The sequence below is a fragment of the Pristiophorus japonicus genome, chromosome 3 (genome assembly GCF_044704955.1).
Source record: "Pristiophorus japonicus isolate sPriJap1 chromosome 3, sPriJap1.hap1, whole genome shotgun sequence".
NCBI classification, from domain to species: domain Eukaryota; kingdom Metazoa; phylum Chordata; class Chondrichthyes; family Pristiophoridae; genus Pristiophorus; species Pristiophorus japonicus.
Genome location: NC_091979.1, coordinates 290,780,516 through 290,796,482, shown reverse-complemented (window position 1 = coordinate 290,796,482; position 15,967 = coordinate 290,780,516). Strand labels below are relative to the sequence as shown.

Sequence of the window (15,967 nt, the reverse complement as noted above, 5' to 3'; positions counted from 1 at the left end):
TGAAACACAAAAGGTTAGTATGCAGGTACAGCAAGTGATCAGGAAGGCCAATGGAATCTTGGCTTTTATTGCAAAGGGGATGGAGTAGAAAAGCAGAGAAGTCTTGCTACAGTTATACAGGGTATTGGTGAGGCCACACCTGGAATACTGCGTGCAGCTTTGGTTTCCATATTTACGAAAGGATATACTTGTTTTGGAGGCAGTTCAGAGAAGGTTCACTCGGTTGATTCCGGAGATGAGGGGGTTGACTTACGAGGAAAGGTTGAGTGGGTTGGGCCTCTGCTGGTTGGAGTTCGGAGGGATGGGGGGTGATTTTATCAAAACGTATATGATTGTGGGGGGTCTTGGCGGGGTGGATGCAGAGAGGATGTTTCCAGTGATGGGGGGTACTGGAGTTAGGGGGCATGGTCTTAGGGTGGGTGGCCGCCCGTTTGGGGCTTGGATGGGGAGAAATTTCTTCTCTCGGAGGGTTGTGGGTCTGTGGGGTTCGCTACCTCAGAGAGCTGTGGAGGCTGGGACATTGAGTAGGTTTGAGATGGAGGTGGACGGTTTCTTAAACGATGGGGGGATAAGGGGTTGTGGGGAGCGGGCGGGGAGGTGGAGCTGTGTCCATGATCAGATTAGCCATGATCGTGTTTAATGGTGGAGCAGGCTCGAGGGGCCGTATGGCCGACTCCTGCTCCTATTTCTTATGTTTTTATCCAATTCCCTTTTGAAAGCCATGATTGAATCTGCCTCCCCCACCCTCTCAGGCAGCGTGTTCCACATTTCAACCATTCGCCGCGTAAAACAGTTTTCCCTCGTGTCATCTTTGCTTCTTCTGACAATCACCTTAAATCTGTGTCCTCTGGTTCTCGACTCTTCTGCCACATGGGAACTATCCATGGACAGGAGGGAAAGTGTTGAGGGAACAGCCCCACAGGTGGAAGATCAGATGTGATCTTATTGAATGGCAGAGCAGACGCGAGGGGCCGAATGGCCGACTCCTGCTCCTATTTCTTATGTTCAAAGTATACCCGAGCCACCAGAGGGAGCAAAAGGAAGAGGAAAGTGAGCCTTTGAAGAAGTGACGGCTGCTCGACAATCCTCAAGGACTCCACCCCAGCGCGGAACACTGGGATCATGCCCAGCACTGACGTCCCGCAGTGACCCCGCCACAGTATGTGTGGGCTCGCTGGAGTGTCCGCTAAGGTGCCTGGGCTGGTGGGTGTTCGCACCACTCGGGGCCCGCGCAGGCACCCACATGCCCCAGGAGGCCAGGCAATGCAGCACCTATCACGGCTCCCCACCCCCGGGATTTCATTGCCCGGTCGAGGAGTCTGGAGAAAGAAGTGGAGTTTTTCTTTAGTACCGCCCCTCCGACAGTGCGGCACTCCCTCTGTACCGCCCCTCTGAATGTGCGGCACTCCCTCAGTACTGCCCCTCCGACAGTGCGGCGCTCCATCTGTACTGCCCCTCCGACAGTGCGGCACTCCCTCAGTACTGCCCCTCCGACAGTGCGGTACTCGCTCTGCACTGCCCCTCCGACAGCATGGCAGTCCCTCAGTACCGACCCTCCGACAGTGCGGCGCTCCCTCGGTACCGCCCCTCCGACAGTGTGGCACTCCCTCAGTACTGCCCCTCCGAATGTGTGGCACTCCCTCTGTACGGCCCCTTTGACAGTGCGGCGCTCCCTCAGTACTGCCCCTCCGACAGTGCGGCACTCCCTCAGTACTGCCCCTCCGGCGGTGCGGCGCTCCCTCGGCGCTGCCCCTCCGATGGTGCGGCACTCCCTCGGCGCTGCCCTGGAGTGTCGGCCTGGATTTATGTGCTCAAGTCCCGGGAGTGGAATTTGAACCCACACCTTCTGACTTGGAGGCGACGGAGCCAACCAATGCGCCACAGCTGACAGAAGATGGAGATGTGATTAGAATGACACAGAGTGTATGGCACAGGAAGGAGCCATTGGCCCAACGAGTCCATGCCGGTGTTTACACTACGCACGAGTCTCCTACCACCCCAACTTCATCTCACCCCTTTCACCATATCCTGCTAATAGGGCATTGCAAGGTGAGAGCACTGGGGATTGTGAGCAGTGAGAGTGTGATGTGAAGGGAGATGAGTCATGAGCGAGAAGCTGGAGCTGGGAGACAGGCCTGTGTCTGCCCACAGGCCCACACATTGATTGAGTTGCCGGTGTAATGTCAGCACCCACCAGACTCTGAGAGGCTGCTGCGGCCCTGTGGCTCGTGTAAGCATTCTGCGCAGTGAGGCACCGACTCTCCCCACGCCAGCAGAACCTAACTCCGCTCCAGGCTACGGGGTCCATGTATTTGCTCCATGGCTTCTTTGCTTAAGAATCCATAGCAACACATTGTTATTGAGAGCTAGTTGGTTTATTAGCAAAAGGTTTAACAATCACACTACACATTACCGGTTCATCCACTCGGCTCACAACCACCTGCCCCATCGTGGATCCCCTGAACCCAACTGGCTGCAGTTTTATTGAGGCTTGTGAACATCACGTGACTGGCTAAGCCACTCCCCAACTCAACAACTCGACCAACCTGTGAGCTTACTCACCGGGGCGTACACTACAAAGTGGGGTGGGGGATTGTACACGTTGGGCTCCCTTAGCTGCTTCGCGGACCCTCCCTGCGACATCTAGGGGTCGAGCCCCCGACTGTCTGGATTATCATCTGCCTGATGGACGGGCAAAGTGCCAATGGATTCGATGATCAAAAGATGGAGCAGTTCCTTGGGAGAGCTTACTACAACAACAACTTGTATTTATACAGTATCAAAAGGGAGTTAGATGTGGCCCTTACAGCTCAAGGGATCAGGGGGTATGGAGAGAAAGCAGGAAAGGGGTACTGAAGCTGCATGATCAGCCATGATCTTATTGAATGGCGGTGCAGGCTCGAAGGGCCGAATGGCCTACTCCTGCACCTATTTTCTATGTTTCTATGTTTCTAAAAGGTTGAAGTTCATGTCAAATCACTGATTCTGCATTGATTGCATCTGCGAAGACGGCAACATCGCATCCTGTGGAGGAGCAGGGTATCACTGACAACAACTTTTGGATTTCCGCATTTAACAGCGCTCCTCGGATGCTGGAAGTTGCTGTCAGTTTTACACAGAAATGTTGGCGAGCGCTGACAGTTTCGCCATCATTACAATGACAAATTCTGGGCCATTGTTAAATTAGGGGCAGTTTTCTGCTATGGGCACCATGCTAACCAGGAAGTATTCTTGAAATGATTTAATCAACAAATTGTTAACTGTTTTTGCTGGAAATCTACCAAACTTAGACTGCTCCATGGGAAAATATTCTAATCTGCAGTTTTGATAATTTTGTACTCACATCTTCTCGTCATAGGATCATGGCCAAAGTTAAATAACTTGTATAAATCCACTTTATCCATGTCTGTCACCATTTGAAGCTCTCAATCTTACTTTCTCCAATGAAAACAAATGCAGGCTCTTGAGTCTTGCTTCTAAGCCCCAAGACCCAGAATCATTGTAGTTTTTGTCCTCTGAATTCTCATCAGTGCATCAACATCCTTTTGAAGATAGGTACCCAAAATATAGCCTTCTCAATGCTGTTCAAAATCAGAATAATTAATTTTGTTTTATATTCAAATGGCCTTGAAATACATCCTAGTAGTGCTTGATTTGGTTTATTAATATTTTCAAAATCAAATCCATTTCATCTTTGGCATGGAACACCATTTATTGTGTATCCACACTTCATACACTAATATGTATTAGGTTAGATTTATTGACATGAAAATCTATCTACAATTCAGTAGCTAATAGTCCTAATTTATTCAAGACCCTGTGATGCTACAAGCTCCTGTGCATTAATTATTTGACCACATAGGTTGGTGTCATCATCCAATATAGTGCTATACTAGAAGTACTTTCCTACATATCATTTTTGAAAAGTCCAGCTAACAGGTGAATGGGAACAAATCCTTCTGGAACGGTACTACACACTACTCCCCAGTTAGAGCCTTTTCCATTTGACAGCTTCTGTTTTCTATCAATAAGCCAGTTTTCAAATTAGCTAACTTGTCAATATTTCCAAGAGCCTTGGCTTTCAGCAGATTCAGATGTAAAGCTTCATTCACTACCTTCTGAAAATCAAACTAAATCCTATCCATTGGATAACCTTAGTCCACTGATTCAGTTCCCACCGTAATGAGTTCTAGCAGCTTTGTGAAGCATAATAATGCCACCAAAACAGTGCTGATACCTTTTATGCATTTGTATTCTTTCAATAAGCACTGATAATATCCTGAAAAAAGGCTTTAAATTATTTCCCCTGCTGCTGGTGTTAACCAGTCTATCATTTGAGTTCATGTTTCACTCTTTTCTTGAATATGCAGATACCCTTTGTGATTTTCCAGGCTGCAGGCACCGTCCCTGGATTTATGGACAGCCTCAGAGTATTAACTGGATCACATCTATTTCAGGTAACCATTATTCCTGTTCCCTGCAGGCTCTCTTTCTATTGTCATCTTTGCCCTTCCAGTTCTCGTTTTGGTTGCCTGACTAACTTTTTATATGACTCAGCCTTTAAAACTCTTTAGAGCAGAAATTGCCCCTGTTGGTCATGCCTGTTAGCACCTCAAACCTGCGGCCACGCTGCGGAGTGCAGTGGCCGCTGAGTTCTTGTGAAATGACCGCCGAGATCGGTATTGCCCTGACACGGCTTAGCGGCAGTGTGCAGCACCGCATCTCTTCCCCCCGCCCCCCCACTTCTGCGGAGGTGATGGCCAGCACTCCTAAGTGCATCATTACTGCGCGCACCGCCGAGGTCCCGGGCCAGAAACCCAGTTGCCCTTCAAAAGTCGTCAGGCCGCTTGGCGGTGCCAAGGGTAGGATTTTTCGAGTGGTGCATCGTTGCTGATGCACACTGTCGGAGTGCCTTTTGGGTTGGTGATTTAATTCGATTCAGCGTCGGCCACTTTTTTGCATTCTTTGAGTAGCAGTGCAAGGCTGCAGTGTGCACTGCTTTGCGCCTTTCACCTGCAGAACAGGGAGGCCACTTCAAGGAGGCTGGGCTTGTGGAGTCCTTTGAGATGGGGGCAATGCTTGCAGGCCAACGCTTCCTGCGCATTGTGCGTGCCGCCGAGGCACGGAGGAGAAGGCGGTGCCAGGGGCAACGGCTGCAGAGGCAACGGGTAATGGCCACAGGCATCTTTGCGGCCCAGCATGGAGAGGGCCAGGGAGATGGCCACAGAGGGGAAGCAAGAGAGGAGCCACATGAAGGCCCTCAGCAAAGGTCTCCGCCAAGGAGGAGAGTCAGGTACGCCGACCTCCTTCCCCCCGCCCACCACCAGATACTGGGCCAGGAGGTCAGGAGGCAGCCTACAGCGGAGCCAGATGCTGGGCAGCAGCAGCCTGCAGAGTTGTAGGAGGCAGCAGAGCAGCAGGGAGCAGCGAATGAGCCACCTCGCGTAGCAAGACGGCTACACAGAAGTGGGGGCGAGAGAGCATATCGCGTAAGGAGCTTCGGTCATACACTGATATGAGTGATGATCAGTGCCTTCGCAGACTGAGATTCCGGAAGGACGGCATCACTGAGATCTGTAATCTCCTGCAGCCAGAATTGGAGCCACGGACACTGATATGTCCTTACTATACAGTATAAATGCACACGAGGCCCATACTTGAGAGAAGGTCACTCTGTGACCAGTTACCATTATTACCAAGACCTCAAGTGATGAAGGTGGGTGGAGCTTCCCCTTTTATACCTGAGAGTCCAGGTTAGGAGTGTCTCCCACAAGTTCACCCTTTGTGGTCAATGTTCTCAAGGTGTACAACTTACCGTATATACTCGCGTATCATGCGACTTTTGAAGACCTAAATTGTAACCTAAATTTGGGGGGTCGCATGATACGCGAGATACAAAATTTGCGGGTGTGAAGTGCTGGCCAAGATTAGGCTGTTAGGCTGTTAAGCAGACCGTATCCACGCTGAATCTCGGCAGGTATCTCCTGGGCTGGATTGCAGCCTCTATTGTCACTTGTACTGTATCTTTGCTGTGGTCTAGAGATCGCCACCCACAACTCCCTCTGAAGTTTGCTGCATTATTAGAGGCTCCATCTATCTCAGCCCATGCTTCTTTTACCCGCAAACACAGTAGAGGCAAATCCGGAGCCTTCATATTCCCTCCCTTCGTAAATGATTTCTCTCCTTCCATCATCCAGTCATTCCATTTCTTTCGTCAAGTGGCTGAACGACGCTAGTCAAGCCAGCTGGAATGATTGCTATATCGGTGTTCGATTCACGAACAGCTTTCACAACAGAATCCACTCGATGTTTCATGATTCGGTTGTTAAGGTCTGTATTCGATCGTTGTTATGTGTTAGGGTACTTGTTACGTGTTGGGTACTTGTTAAACTTGTTTGAAAGCCTAGCCTAGTGGCATCTGGTATCTCAAAAAAGTGACTCGCATGATACATGAGATATATGATAAAATCATGTTTTGGGGACGAAAATTTAGGGATCGCATGATACGTGAGATCACAGGATACGCGAGTATATACGGTAGGTCAGCTTATACATGGGTTACAATGATAGTTGAATTCATGACATCACCTCCCCCCAAAGTCTTATTGTGATCACAGGTTAAGTCTCTCTGGTGGTTTACGCTCCCTTGTGGAGCGCCTGAGTTGGGGCTGCGGTTGTTGGGCGCTGGTCTGAGTGTCTGCCGTTTGCGGTGCCTCAGGCCTGTCCGGACTGCCCACAGTGACTGGGTTCTCCTCCACTTGGTTCCGGTGTTCGGTCACCTGTGGTGGAGTGAACTCTACATCGTGTTCTTCCTCTGCTTCTTCTATGGGGTTGCTGAACCTCCTTTTAGTTTGATCCAGGTGTTTGCAGCAGATTTGTCCATTGGTAAGTTTAACTACCAAAAACCTATTCCCCTCTTTGGCAATCACAGTGCCTGCAAGCCATTTGGGCCCTGCAGCATAATTAAGGACAAAAACAGGGTCATTGACATCAATACATCACGCCCTCGCATTCCTGGCATGGTAGTCACATTGTGACTGACGCCTGCTGTCAATGATTTCTTTCATAGTAGGGTGTATAAGGGATAACCTGGTCCTTTTCATTAGCAGCTCTGTGGGTGGAGTCCCTGTGAGCGAATGTGGTCGGGGTCTATTGGCCAACAGGAGGCGTGATAAGCGGCTTTGTAGGGAACCCCCTTGGATTCTGAGCATCCCCTGTTTGATTACCTGCACGGCTCGTTCCGCCTGGCCATTTGAGGCCGGATTGAACGGTGCCATTCTGACATGGTTGATTCCATTGCCTGCCATGAAGTCTTGGAATTCAGTGCTTGTGAAGCACGGGCCATTGTCGCTGACCAAGACATCCGGTAGACCGTTGGCAGCGAACATTGCCTGTAGACTTTCTACCGTGGAAGAGGATGTGCTTGAATTTAAAATGACACACTCAATCCATTTGGAGTAGGCATCTATTACAACCAAAAACATTTTTCCCATGAAAGGACCTGCAATAGTCCACATGGATGCATGACCATGGCTTGGCGGGCCAAGGGGGACTTCCCTGGGTGCGTTGCCCAGCTGAGCACACGTGTTGCACCTGCGAACACAAAGTTCCAGGTCTGCATCTATCCCTGGCCACCAAACGTGTGACCTGGCAATTGCCTTCATCATGACAATGCCCGGGCGCTCATTGTGAAGTTCTCTGATAAACACTTCTCTGCCCATCTGGGGCATGACTACTCAGTTTCCCCACAGTAGGCAATCGACCTGAATCGAGAGTTCATCCTTGCGCCTATGAAACGGTTTAAATTTCTCAGTGCATGCCCCGTACATGGCTGCCCAGAACCCATTCAGGACACATTTCTTAACTAAAGACAGTAGCGGGTCTTTATTTGTCCAGACTTTAATCTGACGGGCTGTCACGGGTGAGCCTTCGCTTTCAAAAGCTTCAACAGCCATGACCATCTCAGCATCATGCTCAGTTGCCCCTCAGTGGTGGCTAGTGGGAGCCTGCTGAGTGCATCGGCGCAGTTTTCAGTGCCCAGTCTGTGCCGAATTGTGTAGTCATAGGCGGCCCATCTCTGTATGTGGGCCGATGCATTTGCATTTCTGACCTTGTTGTCAGCCAAAAGGGACGTGAGGGGTTTGTGATCTGTCTCCAGCTCAAATTTCCTGCCAAACAGGTACTGGTGCATTTTTTTTACTGCATATACACATGCAAGCGCTTCCTTTTCTACCATCCCATAGCCCCTTTCTGCCTGGGACAGACTTCTGGAGGCATAAGCTACCGGCTGTAAATGACCATTGGCATTCACATGCTGCAACACACACCTGACCCCATAGGACGACGCATCGCACGTTAACACAAGTTTCTTACACGGGTCATATAGCGTTAACAGATTGTTGGAACATAAGAAATTGCGTGCTCTATTAAAAGCCCTTTCCTGGCTGTCCCCCCAGACCCATTTGCGACCTTTGCGTAGGAGCACGTGTACGGCTCTAACAGCGAGCTCAATTTGGGAAGAAAGTAACCAAAATAGTTCAGGGAGCCCCAGGAACGAACGCAGCTCCGTCGTGTTACGGGGCCTGGGTGCTCTCTGGATCGCTTCCATTTTGTGGGTCTGATCCCGTCTGCTGCGACCCTCCTCCCCAGGAATTCTACCTCTGGAGCTAAGAAGACGCACTTCGCCTTTCTCAGTCGCAGCCCTACCCGGTCCAGTCTGCGTAGCACCTCCTCCACAATGTGGAGGTGTTCTTCAGTATCGCAACCCATGATGAGGATGTCATCTTGAAAAACCACCGTCCTTGGAATCGACTTGAGGAGACTTTCCATATTTCGCTGAACGATCGCGGCGGCCGAATGAATCCTGAACGGACATCTGTTATACTCAAACAATCCCTTGTGTGTCGTGATGGTGGTCAGCTTCTTCGACTCACTCGCCAGCTCCTGGGTCATGTAAGCTGAGGTCAGGTCCAATTTTGAAAAAAGTTTGCCACCGGATAGCGTCGCAAAGAGGTCCTCCGCTCTCGGTAGCGGGTACTGGTCTTGGAGTGACACACGATTGATGGTGTCTTGTAATCGCCACATATCCTGACCGACCCATTCGCCTTGAGCACCGGCAAGATCGGGCTCGCCCAGTCACTGAATTTGACTGGCGAGATGATGCCTTCCCTCAGCAGGGGGTCCAATTCACATTCTATCTTTACCCGCATCACGTACGACACCGCTCTGGCCTTGTGGTGTACTGGCCTGGCATCCGGGTTTATGTGGATCACTACCTTGGCCCCCATGAAAGTGCCGATGCCGGGTTGAAATAATGAGTCAAATTTGTCCAGCATGATACTCAGTCCACAGAGGAAATTGCATTGACATTGTCCCATTTCCAGTTCATGACAGCAAGCCAACTCCTCCCCAGTAGTGCAGGACCATCCCCCAGGACAATCCAGAGTGGCAACCTGTTCTCTGAATCTTTGTGGATCACGACTACCATGGTGTTGCCCAGCACCAGAATGATCTCCTTTGTATATGTCCGTAGCTGTGTGTCAATCGGCAATAATTTTGGCCTCCTGGCCTTGGACACCCACAACCTTTCGTACTGTTTGATACTCATCAGGGACTGGCTGGCCCCCATGTCTAGCTCCATTAATACTGGGATGCCATTGAGGAGCACTTTCATCATTATCGCTGGCGTCCTGGTATATGAATAGTATATGTGCTCCACATGAACTCACTGAACTTCAGCTTCCAGCGATTTTCCCCAGTATTCATTTGGTCTCGTAGGGCTTACATTGGGCCTGTCCTCCACGTACATCAACCTGGCCGCAGGCTTCCTGCACATACGCGCCAAGTGACCGCTGACGTTGCAGTTTCTGCAGGCATATTGCTGATACCTGCAAGCTCTGGCTGGGTGTTTGCCTCCACACCTCCAGCTTGAGCTGGAGGCCCCATTGTTGGAAACAAAAGGTCCATTACCAGTCGATTGTCTCTGACTGTCTCTGTGACTGTCCTTAAGTGCACATTAACAGGTGTTGATGGCCCCATTACTCGCCGCATTGTCCATTGTGATGGCATGAATCGCCGTTCAGCTAGCCATTGTCTCTGTTGAATTCCCCCTTTGGGTTCGACTGCATGCTGGGGCATGTCCGATTGCCCTTGTCTGCCTAGAGAACTGTGTGCCACGTTAACAATGTTGACTCCCTGGTCATTTGCCGCATTTAAGCCAAGATTTTTGTCAGACATCATTCTGGTCTCTTCCTCCTCTGAGATAAATGTCTGGGCTATCAGAGCCGCCACTTCCAAGGTCAAGTCTTTGGTCTCAATCAGTTTCCTGAAAACCCCAGCGTGCCTGATGCCCTCAATAAAAAAGTCTCGCAGCATCTCCGCTCTGCATGCATCTGGGAACTTACATAGGCTCGCCAGTCGCCGGAGATCTGCCACGAAGTCTGGAATGCTTTGTTCTTCTCGCCGCCGGTGTGTGTAAAACCGATGTCTCACCATGTGTATGCTGCTCGCCGGTTTAAAGTGTTCCCCGATCAACTTACTGAGCTCTTCGAACGTCTTGTCCGCCGGCTTCTCTGGCGCTAGAAGGTCCTTCATCAGGGAGTACGTTCTGGATCCACAAACCATCAGGAGATGAGCCCTGCATTTGTCGGCTGAATCCTGTCCCAATCATTCCTTCGTGACAAAACTTTGCTGTAGTCTCTCAATAAAGTCGTCTCAATCATCACCAACACAGTACCTCTCTTCTGTGCTGCTAGTGGCCATGCTCGCGTGGTTTAAATCCCAGTTTCATGTCGCCAATGATATGTCCTTACTATACAGTATAAATGCACACGAGGCCCATACTTGAGAGAAGGTCACTCTGTGACCAGTTACCTTTATTAGCCAGCACTGAAGTGAAGAAGGTGGGTGGAGCTTCCCCTTTTATACCTGAGAGTCCAGGTTAGGAGTGTCTCCCACAAGTTCATCCCTTGTGGTCAATGTTCTCAAGCTGTACAACTTAGGTCAGCTTATACATGAGTTACAATGATAGTTGAATACATGACAGACACGGGTGAGGACAGATCTGAGCGTGGCATCGAAGGTCATTATAGCCCTCAACTTTTATGCCACAGACTCATTCCAAGCTGCCACTGCGGACATCTGACCATTTCGCAGTTTGCAGCGCACATATCGATATGGGAGGTCACAGATGCTTTTTATAGGAGGAGGGCCGACTACATTTCCTTCTCCATGACCAGGGAGAAGCAATTGGAGCGCCAGACTGTATTCATGCACATTGCGTGCTTCCCCAGCATCCAGGGGATGATTGACTGCACGCATGTAGGCCTCAGGGCACCGCACCAGGCTGCAGAGCAATTCAGAAACTGCAAGGGCTTCCTGTCCCTCAATGTACAACTTGTTTGTGACCACAACCGCAAGATTATGCACGCGGATGCCCGATACCCTGGCAGCACCCACGACTCATTCATACTGCGCCAGAGCGGTGTGCTACACCTCTTCACGGGTCTCAGTGAACATTGTGGCTGGCTCCTGGGTGACAAGGGATACACGCTGAGCACTTGGCTCATGACTCCTCTGCGCAACCTGAGAACTGATGGGCAGATTGCTTACAATGAGAGTCTGACAACCTCCAGGGTAATCATCGAACACACTATAGGCATTCTGAAACAGAGGTTCCGTTGCCTCAACCACTCAGGGGGTGGACTGCAGTACTCGCCTGAGTGTGTCTCCAGATTTGTGGTCTGCTGCATGCTTGCTCACTCAGAGCTGGCAGTCAATAGCAGTTGTCAATTGTTGCCAGTTTCCAGGCACCAAATCTTTAGATTCTGAACTCCAAATCTAGATTAAATGAATCTATAAGGATTACTAAATGCCTAGTCCCCTGTTACATGGTTCTTTGACGTCAGGATTTATAAGAACAAAATTACACATGGCGCAGGGTTTTGGGCTCAATCAAGATGTTCTGTATGTTAACTTGGTTTTATCTGCCACCGGAGGGCGCGACTGTCGGAGTCCTAATGGTCACTGGCAGACAAATGCAAGCCGTGTATATAAGGTTGGCCGCCATGTTGAATCCTCACTTTGAGAAGAAATAAACTGGAGTCAGGTCATGCCTGAACTAGCTCACTGTACTTAGCCTCGTCGATTTGTTTGATACTTAACCATTGGCGATGAGTTAAAAATACGAACTTTCACGCAACCATGTCTGTTGGAATTTTGGAGAGATTCATGGAGGGGGACGACTGGGAGGATTTTGTTGATCGCCTCGACCAGTACTTCGTAGCCAACGGATTGGAAGAAACCAATAACGCAATTAATCGCAGGGCAGTTCTCCTCACCGTTTGTGGGTCAAACATTTATGGCTTATCAAGAATCTACTCTCACTGACTCGACCAACAGATAAGATTACGATGAATTGTGTACGCTGGTTCAGAACCACTTCAAACCGAAGGAAAGCATCACCATGGCGAGGTACCGTTTCGATACGCACAATCGCTCCGCGGGCCAGAACGTGGGGGAATTTGTCGCCGACCTGAGACGTCTCGCTGGGCCGTGCAACTTCGGAGCTGCGTTGGAGGAAATGCTGCGGGACTTTTTCGTACTTGGCATTGGCCACAACGTCATCCTTCGAAAGCTGTTGGCTGCTGAATCTCTTGACCTGAGCAGGGCCATCATGATCGCCTAGGCATGCATGTCCATGGGCGAAAAATCGAAACAGATATGTTCCCAGCATCGAAACTCACCGGCAAGTACTGTGCATAAAATAATATCATTGGCGGGCAGAGCTGCACATGGCAGGGCCTGTTCGTCCGTGTTCGTACGACCTGTAACTGTTCAAAGTCCGCCATCGGGAGTGAATCAAATCTCGCCTTGTTGTCATTGCGGGGGCTATCATCGGGCCCATCAACGCTGATTCAAGCAATACGTATGCAAAGGCTGTGCAACAATGGGGCACCTTCAGCGAATGTGTCCGCAACCGAGCAAGCGTGCTGCGACACACCACGTGGCTGAGGATGATCGATCCAGTGTGGATCAAGCGGCACAGACAACTCAACCCAAGGTACAGGATGAATAAGTGTATGGGGTACGTTCTTGTACCAAAAGTCCTCCGATAATGCTGGAAGTTAAATTAAATGTGGTTCCAGTATCCATGGAATTGGAAACGGGTGCGAGTCAGTCAATAATGAGCCAAAGGGCTTTCGAAAAGCTGTGGGACACTAAGGCAAAAAGACCCAAACTGAGCCCAATCAATGCGAAGCTGCATACCTACACCAAAGAGCTCATATCAGTCATTGGCAGCGGGGTAGTAAAAGTATTGTATGATGGAGCTGTGCATGATTTATCATTGTGGATCATTCCACGCAATGGCCCACGCTGTTCGGCAGGAGTTGGCTTGAGAAAATTAAATGGAACTGGAATGATATTAAAGCCTTATCATCAGTGTGCTCAAGTGTTGAGCCAGTTTCCCTCGTTGTTCGAACCAGGCATCGGCAACTACACGGGAGCAAAGGTGCAGATTCACCTCGGCCTTGATGCAAGACCCGTCCATCACAAGGCTCGGGTGGTTCCGTACAAGATGAGGGAGAGGGTCAAGATCGAACTAGAGAGACTTCAACAGGAAGGAATCATATCATCAGTCAAGTTCACTCAATTGTCCCGGTGTTGAAAAGTAATGGCACGGTCAGGATCTGCGGTGACTACAAGGTAACGATCAACAGAGTTTCGATACAGGATCAGTACCCGTTACCCAAGGCTGATGACCTGTTTGCAATGCTAGCGGCGGGGGGGAAGTCGTTCACCAAATTGGACCTGACCTCCGCTTACATGACACAGGAGCAGGTCGAATCTTCGAAAAAACTGATGTGCATCAACACGCACAAAGGACTGTTTATATACCACAGATGCCCTTTCGGAATTCGCTCGGCGGCAACCATATTTCAGAGAAACATGGAGAGTTTGCTGAAGTCTGTCCCGAGCACCGTCGTGTTCCAAGATGACATCCTGCTCATCGGTCGCAATGCCACCGAACACCTGCGCAACCTGGAAAAGGTTCTACGTCGTCTGGATAGCGTGGGACTCAAGCTAAAATGCTCCATGTGCGTTTTCATGGCACCAGAAGTCGAATTCCTGGGGAGAAAGATTGCAGCAGACGGCATCAGGCCTACGGACTCGAAGATAGAGGCCATCAAGAATGCACCCAGACCCCAGAGTGTGACGGAGCTGCGTTCGTTCCTGGGTCTTCTCAACTATTTCGGTAACTTTCTACCTAGTTTGAGCACATTTCTAGAGCCCTTGCATATGTTGCTGAGAAAGGGTAATGACTGGGTTTGGGGCAAATCTCAAAACAGAGCCTTTGAGAGGCCAGGAACCTGCTATGTTCCAATAAATTACTGGTACACTATGACCCATGTAAGCGGTTAGTGCTGGCCTACGCCGCCTCATCATATGGGGTCGGTTGTGTGCTCCAGCAAGCTAATGTATCAGGCAAACTCCAACCGGTTGCATACGCATCCAGAAGTCTGTCTAAGGCTGAAAAAGCCTATAGTATGGTAGAGAAAGAGGCTTTAGCATGCGTATATGGGATTAGAAAATGCACCAATACCTGTTTGGGCTTCGGTTTGAGCTTGAAACAGACCACAGGCCGCTCATTTCATTGTTTTCTGAGAGCAAAGGTATAAACACCAATGCCTCGTCCTGCATCCAAAGATGTGCACTGACATTATCCACTTATGATTATGTCATCCGCCACAGACCAGGCACTGAAAACTGTGCTGATACGCTTAGCCGGCAACCATTGCCCACAACCGGGGTGGAAATGCCGCAGACCGCAGACTTGCTACTGGTCATGGATGCCTTTGAGAGTGAGGGGTCACCCATCACGGCTCGCCAAATTAGGACCTGGACCAGCCAGGATCCTGTACTGTCAAGCATAAGAAGGTGTCTCCTAAATGGAAATTGGTCTGCCATTCCCAGGGAAATGCAGGATGAAATTAAGCCTTATAGCCGCTGCAAAGATGAATTGTCTATTTAGTCTGATTGTCTGTTATGGGGTAATCGTGTTGTTATGCCAAAAAAAGGCAGGGAAACTTTTGTGCGAGGTTTACATAGTGCCCACCCAGGCATTGTCATGATGAAGGCCATTGCCAGGTCTCACGTTTGGTGGCCCGGCATTGATTCGGACTTGGAGTCATGCGTGCATCAGTGCAACATTTGCATGCAACTGAGTAATGCACCTGTGGAGGCTCCGCTGAGTGTGTGGTGGCCTATAGCCACACTAGTCTGAAAATGCCCGATCTCGTTTGATCTCGGAAACTAAGCAGAGTCAGGTCTGGTTAGCACTTGGATGGGAGACTGCCTGGGAATACCAGGTGCAGTTGGTTTAGCGCAGGGCAGTCGTCGTCCTGCTGCCGAAGAAGGGCGATCTCCGCCTACTTAAGAACTGGCGCCCGGTCTCCCTCCTCAGCATGGACTACAAAATCTTCGCCAGGGTGATGTCTGCTCGCCTTGGCGCCGTGCTGGACCACATGATCCATCCCGACCAGTCCTACACGATCCCGGGCCGGACAATCCACGATAACATCCATCTGGTCCGGGACCTCATGCATCACTCCCAGGAGGCTGGTCTGTCGGTCGCCTTCCTATCTCTCGACCAAGAGAAGGCATTCGACAGGGTGGATCACGACTCTGCGCGCTTTCGGGTTCGGGACGCATTTCGTCGCCCGGATGCGACTTTTGTATGCCACCGCGGAGTGTCTGATTAAGGTTAACGGGTCCTTGATGGCGCCCCTTCGCTTTGGGAGAGGGATGCCCCATGTCCGGCCAGTTATATGCCATCTGCGTGGAGCCTTTCCTGCGCCTCCTGCGGACGAGGTTGACGGGACTGGCTCTGCAAGGGCCGGGCATGGAGGTCGTCCTCTCGGCTTACGCCGATGACGTGCTCCTCACGGTAGAGGATCCCGCTGAGCTG

At 50.3% G+C, this 15,967-nt stretch overlaps 1 pseudogene; it reads left to right on the top strand.

The window, feature by feature from the left end:
* The first annotated feature begins 15,261 nt into the window (after nucleotides 1–15,261).
* Nucleotides 15,262–15,380, top strand: LOC139260530 (5S ribosomal RNA; annotated as a pseudogene).
* Nucleotides 15,381–15,967: the final 587 nt, after the last annotated feature.